The 15,000-nt window shown below is 47.7% G+C and overlaps 1 protein-coding gene and 1 long non-coding RNA gene across 2 annotated transcripts in view; both read right to left on the bottom strand.

The window, feature by feature from the left end:
* LOC126993746 (ras-GEF domain-containing family member 1B-A-like) overlaps positions 1-15,000 on the bottom strand; it is an 85,015-nt gene that overhangs the window by 36,859 nt on the left and 33,156 nt on the right. The window lies entirely within an intron of this gene.
* LOC126993749 (uncharacterized) lies at positions 1,692-8,094 on the bottom strand. Its single transcript, XR_007748218.1, has 2 exons — positions 7,956-8,094; positions 1,692-2,544 (listed from the first exon to the last, which is right to left on the bottom strand). It is a non-coding gene; the product is annotated as an uncharacterized LOC126993749 (long non-coding RNA).

Here is a 15,000-nt window from a genome sequence, read left to right as displayed (position 1 = left end):
GAGAGAGATATATAGAGAGAGAGAGAGAGAGAGTTCTTGCCGTCAGCTGTTACCATGACAACTCACCTAAATCAGTTTGTTGCAAACTTCTCTCCACGGTAAGGGAGACAAATCAAAGGACAAACAAGAGGAAAAAAAAAAAAATCCCCGAAACGCAAAAAACAAAAAACAAACAAAAAAAAATAAAATACAACCCTCAAATTTAATTCCCCAAGTCTCTCTCTCTCAGTTTATTCCTTTTCTTCTACTCCTACTTCTCTCTCTAACGATATATTTTGCGTGAAACTCTACTTATTTTTTTTTTTCGTCTCCCTCCTCCTCCTCCTTCTCCTCCTAATCTTCTTCTTCTTCTTCTTCTTCTTCTTCTTCTTCTTCTTCTTCTTCTTCTTCTTCTTCTTCTTCCTCCTTGTCTCTTTTTCCAGCGCTGGTTACACAGGAGGACAGGAAGGCCAGCGTTCCATTAGACCCCCTTGCGAGAGAGAGAGAGAGAGAGAGAGAGAGAGAGAGAGAGAGAGAGAGAGAGAGAGAGAGAGAGAGAGAGAGAGAGAGAGAGAGAGAGAGAGAGAGAGAGAGAGAGAGAGAGAGAACCCTGCTATCTTTTGCCTTCTATTCCCTTCCTCACTTTTCCTCTCTTCCTCAATGCTGTAATCCCTTCAAAAATGTACCTCCGTCTTTTTCCTTCCTGTATTATTTTCAGTGGAGAAGGTCAGGGGTTTACAGTGAATGAGAGAGAGAGAGAGAGAGAGAGAGAGAGAGAGAGAGAGAGAGAGAGAGAGAGAGAGAGAGAGAGAGAGAGAGAGAGAGAGAGAGAGAGAGAGAGAGAGAGAGAGAGAGAGAGATACAAACTAGGTTATTGACGTCGGTCATTTGAGGCACTAGATGTGGTGGCTGAGTGGATAGCGTGACGGCGCCGCGGCCAGGACGACGAGGGTTCGCGCCCCGCCCGATGCCGCAAGCAGTGGTTTTTCAGTCACCGCCAAGTGGCCTAAGACTACCCACATTTTCTTTTTTTTACGTGTATGCCTATAGCGCCGGTAGGCTTGCTTGAGGGGCCTGGATGGTAGACGGCCCCAGCCCGTCATGGCGCAGGCAAGTGTTTATAGTGGCGCCATCTTCTCCTGGCTCATGCTGCCCCCCGGAACTCCTCCTTGATTCACTTGGACGGTTTCCTCTAGAGTCCGGGTTGATGGGTGGTCTTCAGGACAGCATGTGGGTAGTTTTAAGCCACTCGGCGGTGACTGAAAAATCCCAGGTGGTAGCGTGGGGATTCGAACCCGCGTCGTCCATCACGCGGTGAATGTGGGCCCAGCACGCTACCACTCAGCCACCGCCTACCCGTAATGCTGTCCAGAAGACCACCTATCAACCCGGACTTTAGATTCTAGGATCAAAGATGAGCTCCGGGGGGCAGAATGAGCTATTGCAAGATGGCGCCACTATAAACACTTGCCTGCCTGCGCCACAACGAGCTGGGTCCGACCGGTGCCATAGGCGTAAAAAAAAAAAAAAAAAAAAAAATGGAGTTTTGGATGTGATTATGAAGAGTGCATGGGATTGGATTCTCTCTCGTATAGTATCACTCTTATACTCTAGTCATTTATCCTTTTTAGTATGTCCCTAGCCCTACTAGAGAATGTAGAAACAGGGATTTAGAGAAAACGAGGAAAGGCGGACTAATTTAAATCAATCACTTCAACATGCCCTCCCTCACACCCCACACCGCCGTTTGTAGGCATTGGAATTACAGTCACGCAATAGCACAATAAAAAGACATATTTTTTTCGTCAGTGGCTTGCCTGAACGCGCTGTGAAAGGAGGCGAGAATGCACATCCAGAGTGCACACACGGCCCCAACTTTAGTCACCCCTGAACTGGCGGGTATTTTTTTTTGGCTCCAAGTGACGTCATCCCGCTGCTCCGCCCCAAAACCGCCTCCTGCGCGTACCGGTTTTGAAGCAGAGTGACTTGACTTGGTATATATATAGACTTCGGTTCTCCGTTTTCCTCCCCCGCCGGGCGCTTTGAGGGATGTCACGCCACTCTCAGGGGACGCCCAGCTACTGCCTCGCCCAGGTTATCACGCTTGTCTTTCTCCGGCGCTGCACAACACACGCAGACAGCGACGGCTAATCCTTCAGCGGTGGATGGCAAGACGAGTTGGCTGGCTGGGAGCTTCTCATCCCGCCACAGCCTGGAACACTCGGAAGCTGATGCCTCTGGGAAATCAAGACGCAGCGTTACCCAATAAGCCACCATTATATTAGTCCGAGGCAGCGGGGAAAAATAAGTTTTGTCTTTCATCAGAAGTTGGTCAAATTGAGTGACTGAAGTTGTGTGCCCCATAAGTCACCGCTGTAAGTAAACGGTCTTGAGTCATAAGTGTAAGGTAACAGTTGGTTCTTTTTTTTTTAAGAAGAAAAGTTGGAAAGTTTCGTTTAGTCGGTGCAACATCTGTGGTCATATGCCGGAGAGAGACAGAAGGGGAAGGAATTATAGGAGAAGGGAACAGACCCCAGGAGACGGGACACAACCCCCGATTAATACCTGGTTCCCATTCACTGCTGGGTGGACAGGGGCGTAGGGTATCGGAAAAGGAAAAGTTGGAAAGTTTCGTTTAGTCGGCGCAACATCTGTGGTCATATGCCGGAGAGAGACAGAAGGGGAAGGAATTATAGGAGAAGGAAACAGACCCCAGGAGACGGGACACAACCCCCGATTAATACCTGGTACCCATTCACTGCTGGGTGGAAAGGGGCGTAGTTTTTTTTGTAGAAGGGAAGCAGCTCAACGGCAAAGAAAAAAAACAAGAAGAAGAAAGGCCAGCTAGACTCTGCTCCAGGAAAAGAGAAACAGAACGAGCGGCCAAAACGGAGGTCAATTTCAACTTTTACCGAGTACCACCAAATTCAGTCCACATGATAAAAATGCACTTTCTCACAAACGCCTGAAATGAAGGAGAGTGCCACGCGTTCGGCGGCGGCAGGCAAGGGGTACAAAGAAACCCCCCGAGGAGCCGGCATGAAGGAGCGTGTGAAGAGCAGCGCCACGGCAGATATTGGGTTAGTGTGACAGCCGTGGATATTAAAGTGCGGCGGGGAGGAGAGGGCGAGGCGAGGCTCCGTGACGGGAAGATGTTCGACTCCGGGCGACGTGTGCTGCGGGCGACGTGTGTCTCTCAAGCTGAAGGTCTCGTCGTGGGCGAAGACTCAATACGATGATGGTGGTTCAGGAAGTTGGAAAGTTTCGTTTAGTCGGCGCAACATCTGTGGTCATATGCTGGAGAGAGACAGAAGGGGAAGGAAGGAAAGTTTCGTTTAGTCGGCGCAACATCTGTGGTCATATGCTGGAGAGAGACAGAAGGGGAAGGAAGGAAAGTTTCGTTTAGTCGGCGCAACATCTGTGGTCATATGCTGGAGAGAGACAGAAGGGGAAGGAAGGAAAGTTTCGTTTAGTCGGCGCAACATCTGTGGTCATATGCCGAAGAGAGACAGAAGGGGAAGGAATTATAGGAGAAGGGAACAGACCCCAGGAGACGGGACACAACCCCCGATTAATACCTGGTACCCATTCACTGCTGGGTGCTGCTGGTTCAGGACTGAAGCCTTACTGCCTATGGGGCCGGTAGGCTTGCTTGAAGGGCCTGGATGGTATTCGGCCCCAGCTCGTCATGGCGCAGGCAAGTGTTTATAGTGGCGCCATCTTCTCTTGGCTCATGCTGCCCCCCGGAACTCCTTCTTGATTCACTTGGACGGTTTTCTCTAGAGTCCGGGTTGATGGGTGGTCTTCAGGACAGCCACTCGGCGGTGACTGAAAAATCCCAGGTGGTAGCGTGGGGATTCGAACCCGCGTCGTCCATCACGTGGTGAATATGGGCCCAGCACGCTACCACTCAGCCATCGCCTACCCTGAACGTTAGCCAGATCACAGGTAACACTGCTTCGCCGGGACTTAGCACCGGCAAGAGGCGACCTGCTATCCCGGATATTAACTTCCAAAGAGTGATTTTAGTTTCCAAATTGAATCATTAACCGGACGAGAATATCATGATGTTTAGGAAAAGAAAGCACAGATAAACGAACTCCTAATGGCCCGTAAGTCTTATTCACATTTATGTTGGACGCAAATTATTATTCTTTATTTCTGAGTGGGAAGATCAATTGGGGGTTGTTATTATTGTTATTATTATTATTATTATTATTATTATTATCATTATTATTATTATTATTATTATTATTTTTATTATTATTACAGTTGAGAGTCGTCCCAAACATATAAAAATTAGGTAATAAAGAACAAAATATTAAAACAATAAAACCATTAACATTATGCTAACAATTATTTTTTGTCCAGATAAAAACACAACTTTCTCATCTTTCAAAATCATTCTCCACCAAACAAAAACAACAACGCACATATATACTCTCTCTATATAATTTTCTACCCCACTGGAAACAGCTCAAGGGCATAAAAAACTCAAGCGATACTCTTTTTCTCTTGTGTTTTGGAGTTTTTTTTTTCATTCTCCTCTGCTGTAAAAACCAACAACCCTCCAAAACACAAGAGCAAATGAAAACGAGGTCAAAAGCGAGGTCAATTTCGGTTGGAGAGCTGTCTTGATTTAATATAATACACATGTCTAACTTCACCTTCCCTCTCCACTCAACTTCCAAGAATATCAAACTCCAGCCTGTCAAATCTAGCTTCTGGTGGGTGAGTGAGTGAGTGGGGGGGGGGAGGCCGCTGCTCCACCAAGGTGCTCAGCGAGGAGACACACTCGTATTGAGGCTGCGGACACGAGGCTTCTGAGGCATTAGCGAATCAGAGAAGGTCACTCCTGCATCACCAACACCGCCGCAGAAAAGCACTGACGAATGTATCCAAACTCGCACGCACGCTGGTCTGTCCACGCGCACTCCCACACTCCCACACCCACACACGACGCAAATATAGATAGGCTGTGGACATGAGGCTTCTGAGGCATTAGCGGAACAGAGAAAGGTCACTCCTGCATCACCAAAACCGACGCAAGGGAAGACCTCAACTTGCCGCCGCGGAAAAGCAAGTTATGAATTATCGATACTGACGAATGTAGCCAAACTCGCACGTACGCTGGTCTGCCCACGCGCACTCCCACACCCACACAAGACGCAAATATAGAAAGCCGTGTTCTTAAGCATTTCAGCACCCAAGCACACATATTTGACAAGGCTTTCGTGGGCATTATGGGCATTTCCAGGAGTATACTTTAATATCCCTGATGGTAGTTTGATCCTTCTTCTATACCATGAAGCGTGAAGAACCACTCATGAAAACTCGATTCCTCTCCTATTTAGCCTTTGGGAACTTTTGTGAGAACCGGAGGCGTTTAGGAATAACAACCTGTACAGTGTTTCAAGGTTAAGTCAGCTGGCCCGAGTGAGTCTTAAAATGCATCTGCTTCTGTTTATTCCACCCTCTACGCCTCCGCCTGCGTCCCTGCCCCACACTAACCCAACCAAAGCCTTCACTGATTCACGAGTAAGAAGCATCGTTACCAGTGTCAGGGGCAGGCATCACTCCAGTCTGGCACCGAGTGTGTAAGTGCCTTTTCTTTTATCCATGGTTTAGCAAGAAGAGAACGTGGCTTAGTGGAGAAGGTACAGGTGAGGGCTGACCCACGCTGCCCCCAACCCCTGAACATGGTGGTGGTCGCATCGTGGTCCCTGGGGGCGGCGGTAGGACGAAGGCTGAAGCTGACGGCACAAGTTTGTTCGCCTCTTGGTCACGGGAAAGTTAGGCACCCTTGCTGTTCCCCGAGGAGGCTCAAGACATGCAGCCTCTCCGTACCGCCTCGCCTGACCCGGCCCCTTCCCAGACACCCCTCACGGATTATATATCATGCACAAGGGGGTCCAACACTACCTCTCTCTCTCCCTCCTTCCTTTTTCTCTCCTTTCTTCTTTCCTTTCTTCCTCCTTTCCTTCTCTCTCTTCCCTTCCGTCTTCCTCCCCTTCCGCCTCCTTCCTTCCTTCCTTCTTGACTTCAATCCTTTCTTCTTCTCCTACGGTTATAAACTTCCCGCTAATAGTGTTGACAATGAGAGAGAGAGAGAGAGAGAGAGAGAGAGAGAGAGAGAGAGAGAGAGAGAGAGAGAGAGAGAGAGAGAGAGAGAGAGAGAGAGAGAGAGAGAGAGAGAGAGAGAGAGAGAGAGAGAGAGAGAGAGAGAGAGAGAGAGAGAGAGAGAGAGAGAGAGATTGAATTTGTGAAGATTGCCTAAAAAATAGTTAAGAAAAACGATGAAGACGTCTGAAAATGGAGGCGTTGGGAGGGAGGGAGGGAGGGAGTGAGAGAGAGGGAGACAGGGAGAGGAGAGAGGGAGAGAGGGAGGGAGAGAAGGAAGGAGGGAGGGAGGGAAGAAAAAAGAATTAAAGTTAAGAATGAAGGAAGGAAGCAGAAAGGGAGGGAGAAGGGAGAGAGAGAAGGAAGAAGGAAAGAAGGAATTAATGAAGGAAAGGGAGGAAAGAGAGAGAAGGAAGGGAGGAAGCTGGGAGGGAGGAGAGGAAGAGAGGGAGGAAAGGAAGGAAGGAAGGAAACAGGAAAGGGGTGTTTTTAGAGAGGGTAGACTCGTATTGGGAGAGGGGATGATGGGGAGGGAAGGGGAGATGCTTGGGGAAGGGGAGATGAAGATGAGGGGGAGGTACAGGGGGAAGGGAGATGAAGGGGGAGGGGAGATGTAGGGGGGAGGGGAAATGAAGGGAAGAGAGGGGGAGATAAATGGGAGAGGAACAGCAACAGAAGGGGAGATGCTTGTGAAGGGAGGCTGGAGGGGAGGGGAGAAGAAGTGGAGAGGGGAGAGATGAAGAGGAGGGGAGATGAATGGGAGAGGAACAGCAACAGAAGGGGAGATGCTTGTGAGGGGAGAGGAAGGGGAGAGGGGTGGATAAAGGGGAGGGAAGCAGCAAGGGAGTGGGAGATGAAGGGGAGAGAAGCTGGAAAGGGAGAAATTAAGGGGAGGGGAATGCATAGGAAGGAGGGGAGATATCTGGGGAGAAAAGGGGAGCTCGGGGGAGACTGCTTGGTTTAATGATAGCGTATGGGTGTGGGGGAGGACGAAGGGAGATGCGAGGATAAGCGGGGAGGAAATGAGACGGGGAGGGAAAATGGGAAGAGGAGGAAAGTAGAAAGAGAATGGAAGGAAGGAAGGAAGGAGGGAAGGAAGGAAGGAAGGAAGGGAGGGAGGGAAGGAAGGAAGGAAGGAGGAGGAAGGAAGGAGAGAGGGAAGGAAGGAAAGAAGGAATGAAGGGAGGGAGGGAGGGAGGGAGGGAGGGAGGAAGAAAGGAAGGAAGGAAGGAAGGAAGGAAGGAAGGAAGGAAGAGAATAGAAGAAAGAGAATGGAAGGAAGGAAGGAAGGAAGGAAGGAGGGAAGAAAGAAAGAAAGAAAGAAAGAAAGAAAGGAAGGAAGGAAGGAAGGAAGGAGGGAAGAAAGAAAGAAAGAAAGGAAGGAAGGAAGGAAAACTACAAAGAAATGATAACAAAGGAAAATGGAGAAAGGAAAATAATGTCTCCCGGGAATTGATGAAAATAAGAATGAATGAATTAGTATATAAAAAAAAGACTCGGTATATTGATAAAAAATACCTCGGTTTCAATATCTAATTACGATAGAGGTAAAAGTTGGAAAGTTTCGTTTAGTCGGCGCAACATCTGTGGTCATATGCCGGAGAGACAGAAGGGGAAGGAATTATAGGAGAACGGAACAGACCCCAGGAGACGGGACACAACCCCCGATTAATACCTGGTACCCATTCACTGCTGGGTGGACAGGGGCGTAGGGTATCGGAAAAGGAAAAGTTGGAAAGTTTCGTTTAGTCGGCGCAACATCTGTGGTCATATGCCGGAGAGAGAGACAGAAGGGGAAGGAATTATAGGAGAAGGGAACAGACCCCAGGAGACGGGACACAACCCCCGATTAATACCTGGTACCCATTCACTGCTGGGTGGACAGGGGCGTAGGGTATCGGAAAAGCCGCCCAAATTTTTCCACTCCGCCGGGGAATCGAACCCGGGCTCTCTCGGTTGTGAGCTGAGTGTGCTAACCACTGCACCACGAAGCCCCCTAATGATGAAAGCAAAAAATAACATACGAATATCTTTAGATGCATATTAAACGAGATCAGACTTACCAAAATGCAGAAATGATATCGCGGGTTGGAAAATTTTTGGGAGGCGAAATTTATACACTGGGAGGAAAAAGAAAGAAAAAAAGAAAACGAGAGTAAGAAATTAAAGTAAATTCAGAAGGAAAAGTCACTCAAGGAAATTGATGTTTTTTTGCTCGTCTGGGGAAAAATTATAGAGCATATTATTACTTCATGGAGAGAGAGAGAGAGGGAAGGGGAGGGGGGGTGGGGAGAGAGAGAGAGAGAGAGAGAGAGAGAGAGAGAGAGAGAGAGAGAGAGAGAGAGAGAGAGAGAGAGAGAGAGAGAGAGAGAGAGAGAGAGAGAGAGAGAAAATGAGAGAGAATGAGAGTGAGTGAGCGGGAGGGAGTGTTTGTGAATGTGTTAGTATGTTTTCAGTCAAGGAGAAAAAATTACGGGAAAAAAACCCAAAAAGAAAGTTGGAAAGTTTCGTTTAGTCGGCGCAACATCTGTGGTCATATGCCGGAGAGAGACAGAAGGGGAAGGAATTAGAGGAGAAGGGAAAGTTTCGTTTAGTCGGCGCAACATCTGTGGTCATATGCCGGAGAGAGACAGAAGGGGAAGGAATTATAGGAGAAGGGAAAGTTTCGTTTAGTCGGCGCAACATCTGTGGTCATATGCCGGAGAGAGACAGAAGGGGAAGGAATTATAGGAGAAGGGAAAGTTTCGTTTAGTCGGCGCAACATCTGTGGTCATATGCCGGAGAGAGACTGAAAGGGAAGGAATTATAGGAGAAGGGAAAGTTTGGTTTAGTCGGCGCAACATCTGTGGTCATATGCCGGAGAGAGAGACAGAACCCTCCAACCCCCCAAATACACACCCACCCACACCCACATCCACACACACACACGCCCACTCCAGTAAGTCACCCCACCCACTCAGCCTGCCACGGGTCTTTCCACAAGCACCCTAACTCATGATATTCCGATGTTTACCGAGAGACCCCTCCATCCCATTCCTGGTAACCTGAGTCGTACATTTCCGTGCGCGCTGAGTTTCCAATATAACTGTTTGTATTACCTATGTGTATTCCGCTAACTCCCCCTCCCTCCCCCCCCACCAGCCCCCCCCCCACCCACACCGTCCTACCCTACACGGTTTAATAATTCAAACCTCTTTAGCTTTCCTTCACTTCTGATCTGCACGCACTCATTGAGGTAACTTGTGTGCGAGGTAACTTGTTAAGTCCCTGAGAGAGCTTGTGGCCGGGTTACTGTATAGAGGAGGAGGAGAGGAGAGGAGAGGAGAGGAGGAGGAGGAAGAGAAGGAGGAAGGGTGAAATTAGGAAGGGAGAGCTTGTAATATGCTAGGGGAATGGTCTAGCAAGGGAGAGTTTGTGATATGTTAAGGGAATGGTCTAGCAAGGGAGAGCTTGTGATATGGTCTTAAGGGAATGGTCTAGCAAGGGAGAGCTTGTGATATGTTAAGGGAATGGTCTAGCAAGGGAGAGTTTGTGATATGGTCTTAAGGGAATGGTCTTGCAAGGGAGAGCTTGTGATATGTTAAGGGAATGGTCTAGCAAGGGAGAGTTTGTGATATGGTCTTAAGGGAATGGTCTAGCAAGGGAGAGTTTGTAATATGGTCTTAAGGGAATGGTCTAGCAAGGGAGAGCTTGTGATATGTTAAGGGAATGGTCTAGCAAGGGAGAGTTTGTAATATGGTCTTAAGGGAATGGTCTAGCAAGGGAGAGCTTGCGATATGTTAAGGGAATGGTCTAGCAAGGGAGAGTTTGTGATATGTTAAGGGAATGGTCTAGCAAGGGAGAGTTTGTGATATGTTAAGGGAATGGTCTAGCAAGGGAGAGTTTGTGATATGTTAAGGGAATGGTCTAGCAAGGGAGAGTTTGTGATATGTTAAGGGAATGGTCTAGCAAGGGAGAGTTTGTGATATGGTCTCAAATGTTGAATATACCTGTTTGTTTACGTCTTCCAAACAGGGCATTATAGTTTTTTTTATGTTGTTGTTGTTGTGATTCATTTATTCGGCCAAAAAACACGTAGATAAACCAAATTCAACATTCCGGGACTGTGTTATCGAGGACGCTTTTAATAGCGGTCCTCGGGGGGTTAATCATGCCCTGTTTTAACGTAGGCGAGCAGCTCCGCCACATTAAGAGAAGTCTGTTATTGCACACTCCTAAATCACCGGCGGCTTCCAAAACTGTTTTCCACCTGCGAGTAACTCCACAAACTCCACTCAAGCTTAACTATTCATTTCAGCCTATGTGGAGCAGCTCAGGGTTAAAATTAAATGAGGAAGAAAACCCCGCTAACGCCACTCCTATTAAAGAAAGGAGTGGCCAAGGGAGAGGTCAGTTTAGCAGGGAGAGGTGTCTGATATCAGTAACATTACTTAAATTGTATTACCAACAGCCAAAATCAATGCCCTGGACGCAGTGTTGCAGCCATTAACCTGTAAAAGTGGTTCATCGGAGGCTCGTGGATTGGGGGAGGGATCGGGGAGGGTCAGGCCGGCACAGTGAGGGTGTTGGATCTGCCGTCAAGGGCATAGGAGGACTGGTAATATAGGTGCTATTTTTCCTTCTTGTTTTATAGTGTTGCCTCAGGGTCAGTTCAGGTGAGTTGATGGGGGGAAGTATAGCCTCTGTAACGGCACACTCCGGTCACTGGTATTTTCACTGTGGGTTGAGTTTTGTTTCTGTATATTAATGTCTTTTTTTAAACCCCCCCCCTCCCCCCCCCTTTTTTTTACGTCTATGTCTATAGCGCCTGTAGGCTTGCTTGAGAGGGCCTGGATGGTATTCGGCCCTGGGGTCTGTTCCCTTCTATAATTCCATCCCCTTCTGTCTCCGGCATATGACCACAGATGTTGCGCCGACTAAACGAAACTTTCCAAACTTCTAAGGCTTTTCTAGGTATTAATCGAGGGTTGTGTCCCGTCTCCTGGGGTCTGTTCCCTTCTATAATTCCATCCCCCTCTGTCTCCGGCATATGACCACAGATGTTGCGCCGACTAAACGAAACTTTCCAAACTTCTAAGGCTTTTCTAGGTATTAATCGAGGGTTGTGTCCCGTCTCCTGGGGTCTGTTCCCTTCTATAATTCCATCCCCCTCTGTCTCCGGCATATGACCACAGATGTTGCGCCGACTAAACGAAACTTTCCAACTTTCCACTGGGGACAAAGAGATACGTCGACGGGAAACGAACTCCATGGCAAGAAGCAGCCGAAAGCGGGAACGAGGAACACCCGTGGATGAATGGAAGACACAGGGGGCAGGGCCGGGGGAGAGGAGCGGGGCCGGGGAAGGAGGGCCATAAAAGTAGTCATTTGACACAGAAAATGGAACTCGGGCTGAGAGGAAAAGCCGTATTTTTGTGAAGTCATAAAGAGGAAGGGGCTGGGCATGTACGCCTGACGGATGTAGCAGTAGTAGTAGTAGTAGTGTTATTATTATTATTATTATTATTATTATTATTACTGCTGTTACTACTACTACTACTACTACTACCAAGACTAAAAACAATGGTTATCACAGGAGCATAAATCATTCATAACTTTGCGTCTAGTGATGAGCAGGACCAGCAGCGAACCAGGCAGGGCTGCAGAGTATATCACCACCACCGCTCTGCAAACACCATCCACCGTACCATTCCGCGCTGCCTTGAAACAGATGAGTTGTCGGCGGCGAGATCAATGTAAACACGTCTTTCGGATAGCCCGGCATTGATGGTCACAAGATATCACACAAAGGCAGTACGGATGGAAGTATGTATATGTTCGGTTGCCAATACCTTGACGGACATGTTCAGTAATGGTTAAGCTTTTGTGGGGTGAAGCTGATGTCGATGGTTAAGCTTTTGTGGGGTGAAGCTGATGTCGATGGTTAAGCTTTTGTGGGGTGAAGCTGATGTCGATGGTTAAGCTTTTGAGGGGTGAACTTTGGTTAAGATTTTGTAGGGTAAATTTGAAGTCAATGGTTAAGCTTTTGAGGGGTGAATTTGATGTCAATGGTTAAGCTTTTGAGCCGTAAAATGGTTAAGCTTTGAGGGGTGAATTTGATGTCGATGGTTAAGCTTTTGAGCCGTAAAATGGTTAAGCTTTGAGGGGTAAATTTGAAGTCGATGGTTAAGCTTTTGAGGGTAAATTTGATATCAATGATTAAGCTTTTCAGGAGCAAATTTGAAGTCGATGGTTAAACTTTTGAGGGTAAATTTGATATCAATGATTAAGCTTTTCAGGAGCAAATTTGAAGTCGATGGTTAAGCTTTTGAGGGGTGAATTTTAATGTCGATGGTTAAGCTTTTGAGGGGTGAATTTTAATGTCGATGGTTAAGCTTTTGAGGGGTGAATTTTAATGTCGATGGTTAAGCTTTTGAGGGGTGAATTTGATGCCAATGGTTAAGCTTTTGAGGGGTGAGTTTGAAGTCAATGGTTAAGCTTTTGAGGGGTGAATTTCATATCAAAACTCAAATAACGATACAAACCCTTGCCAACCCGCTGCCGTGGACCCGTGTACCGAGTCTTCTCAGGCTTTGATCTTGAGGGCCCCGCCGGTCACATCGGGTCCAAGGGCTTCCCGGACAGCTGATACAGACGGACTCATCGCGAGGCAAAACATCCTCAAAGACAAAGTCGAGAGATATCGCCGAGCCAGGCCGCTGCCCCGAGGCCCGCGTCGCTACCACACAGCCAGATCGTTAGTGTGTGTGTGTGTGTGTGTGTGTGTGTGTGTGTGTGTGTGTGTGTGTGTGTAGTAGAGCGTTCGTCCGTGCTGATATGTCCCAGTGACAGTCGCTTTAGTGAACCGTGGATGAGAGCCTCCTTCGTGATGGCGAGTACGGCTTTCCGACGCGACGTAATTATAGGGCGATTAAAACCTGGCATTCAAATATAGCACGTATCAACGGACCTTACCCTGCCCCGACCTTCCCTGCTCCTTCCCCTCCTCTCCCTCCCCGCCCCTGGAAATATCGTGTCATCGGAAGGCTGGGATGGTATTCTCATGGGCCCAAAATGAGATCAAGCGGGTTCAAATGAGTGTTTGTTTTTAGGGTCTTGGTACAGCAGAAGGGTCACACTACCACAAGAGACATTAAACTACCCCTGGAAATGCCCCAATCTCCTATGAAAGCCGTGTCAAATGTGAGCTTGGGTGTCGAAATGAGTGCTTTTTTGAGGGTCTTGGTACAGCAGAAGGGTCAGACTACCACACCAGTCATTAAACTACCCCTGGAAATGCCCAAAACTCCTATGAAAGCCGTGTCCAATGTGAGCTTGGGTGCCGAAATGAAGGATATCAATTGAGTTCAAATGAATGCTTTTTTAAGGGTCTTGGTACAGCAGAAGGGTCAGACTACCACACCAGTCATTAAACTACCCCTGGAAATGCCCAAATCTCCTATGAAAGCCGTGTCAAATGTGAGCTTGGGTGTCGAAATGAGTGCTTTTTTGAGGGTCTTGGTACAGCAGAAGGGTCATACTACCACACCAGTCATTAAACTACCCCTGGAAATGCCCAAAACTCCTATGAAAGCCGTGTCAAATGTGAGCTTGGGTGCTGAAATGAAGGAGATCAATTGGGTTCAAATGAGTGCTGTTTTAAGGATCTTGGTACAGTAGAAGGGTCAGACTACCACACCAGTCATTAAACTACCCCTGGAAATGCCCAAAAATCCTATGAAAGCCGTGTCAAATGTGAGCTTGGGTGACGAAATGAAGGATATCAATTGGGTTCAAATGAGTGCTTTTTTGAGGGTCTTGGTACAGCAGAAGGGTCAGACTACCACACCAGTCATTAAACTACCCCTGGAAATGCCCAAAACTCCTATGAAAGCCGTGTCAAATGTGAGCTTGGGTGTCGAAATGAGTGCTTTTTTTAGGGTCTTGGTATAGCAGAAGGGTCAGACTACCACACCAGTCATTAAACTACCCCTGGAAATGCCCAAAACTCCTATGAAAGCCGTGTCAAATGTGAGCTTGGGTGCCGAAATGAAGGATATCAATTGAGTTCAAATAAGTGCTTTTTTAAGGGTCTTGGTACAGCAGAAGGGTCAGACTACCACACCAGTCATTAAAAATACCCCTGGAAATGCCCAAAACCCCAATGAAAGCCGTGTCAAATATGAGCTTGGGTGTCGAAATGAGTGCTTTTTTTAGGGTCTTGGTAGAGCAGAAGGGTCAGACTACCACACCAGTCATTAAACTACCCCTGGAAATGCCCAAAACTCCTATGAAAGCCGTGTCCAATATGAGCTTGGGTGCCGAAATCTAAGGTTCAGGAATACGCTCCCTGGTTCGTGGGTTCTGCGGGGTGGGGGAGGCGTCTGTGCAAGGGGGTGGGGTGGGGGTTGGGTGGGGTGGGGGGGTGGGGGTGCTCGGCCTATATCGGCGAAATAACTGAAACCGCTTGAATATCGCAGCTTCGTTCCCTAAGGCGCCCACACTTTCCTCTCTTGTATTGTTTTTCCTTTTCTAATATTCAGCGACTCCATTTCACCGCTTTCATTCCCTTTATCAGCACGATTACCGCGTTTTCTTTGATGTTGAGAGAAAATGAGAAGTAGAGAAAAACGCCCCCCAAAAAAGATAGATATTAAAGAGAAATTCTCCGCGTCCGGTTACTGCAAAATGTTCGCTTCAGAGGCCACGAAATGGTCTGTTGCCTGCTGCTGGTATTGATATTATGTTCAATAGTATCAAGGTTTTCTCTTTTGCTTTGGGGAGGAGCAGGAAGAGGAGGACGAGGAGGAGGAACACAAAGAAACACAAAGGAAGAACAAACAACAGCAGACTTGATGGTCCTTACGAGGCTGTTTGTGACAAGCTACACTATCTAATCAAAGGTGGAAGATGAAGGACAGC

The sequence above is a fragment of the Eriocheir sinensis genome, unplaced genomic scaffold, assembly GCF_024679095.1.
Source record: "Eriocheir sinensis breed Jianghai 21 unplaced genomic scaffold, ASM2467909v1 Scaffold667, whole genome shotgun sequence".
Classification (NCBI taxonomy): Eukaryota; Metazoa; Arthropoda; class Malacostraca; order Decapoda; family Varunidae; genus Eriocheir; species Eriocheir sinensis.
Note: the sequence above shows the minus strand (reverse complement) of the source record. Positions and strands in the feature narration are given on the sequence as shown.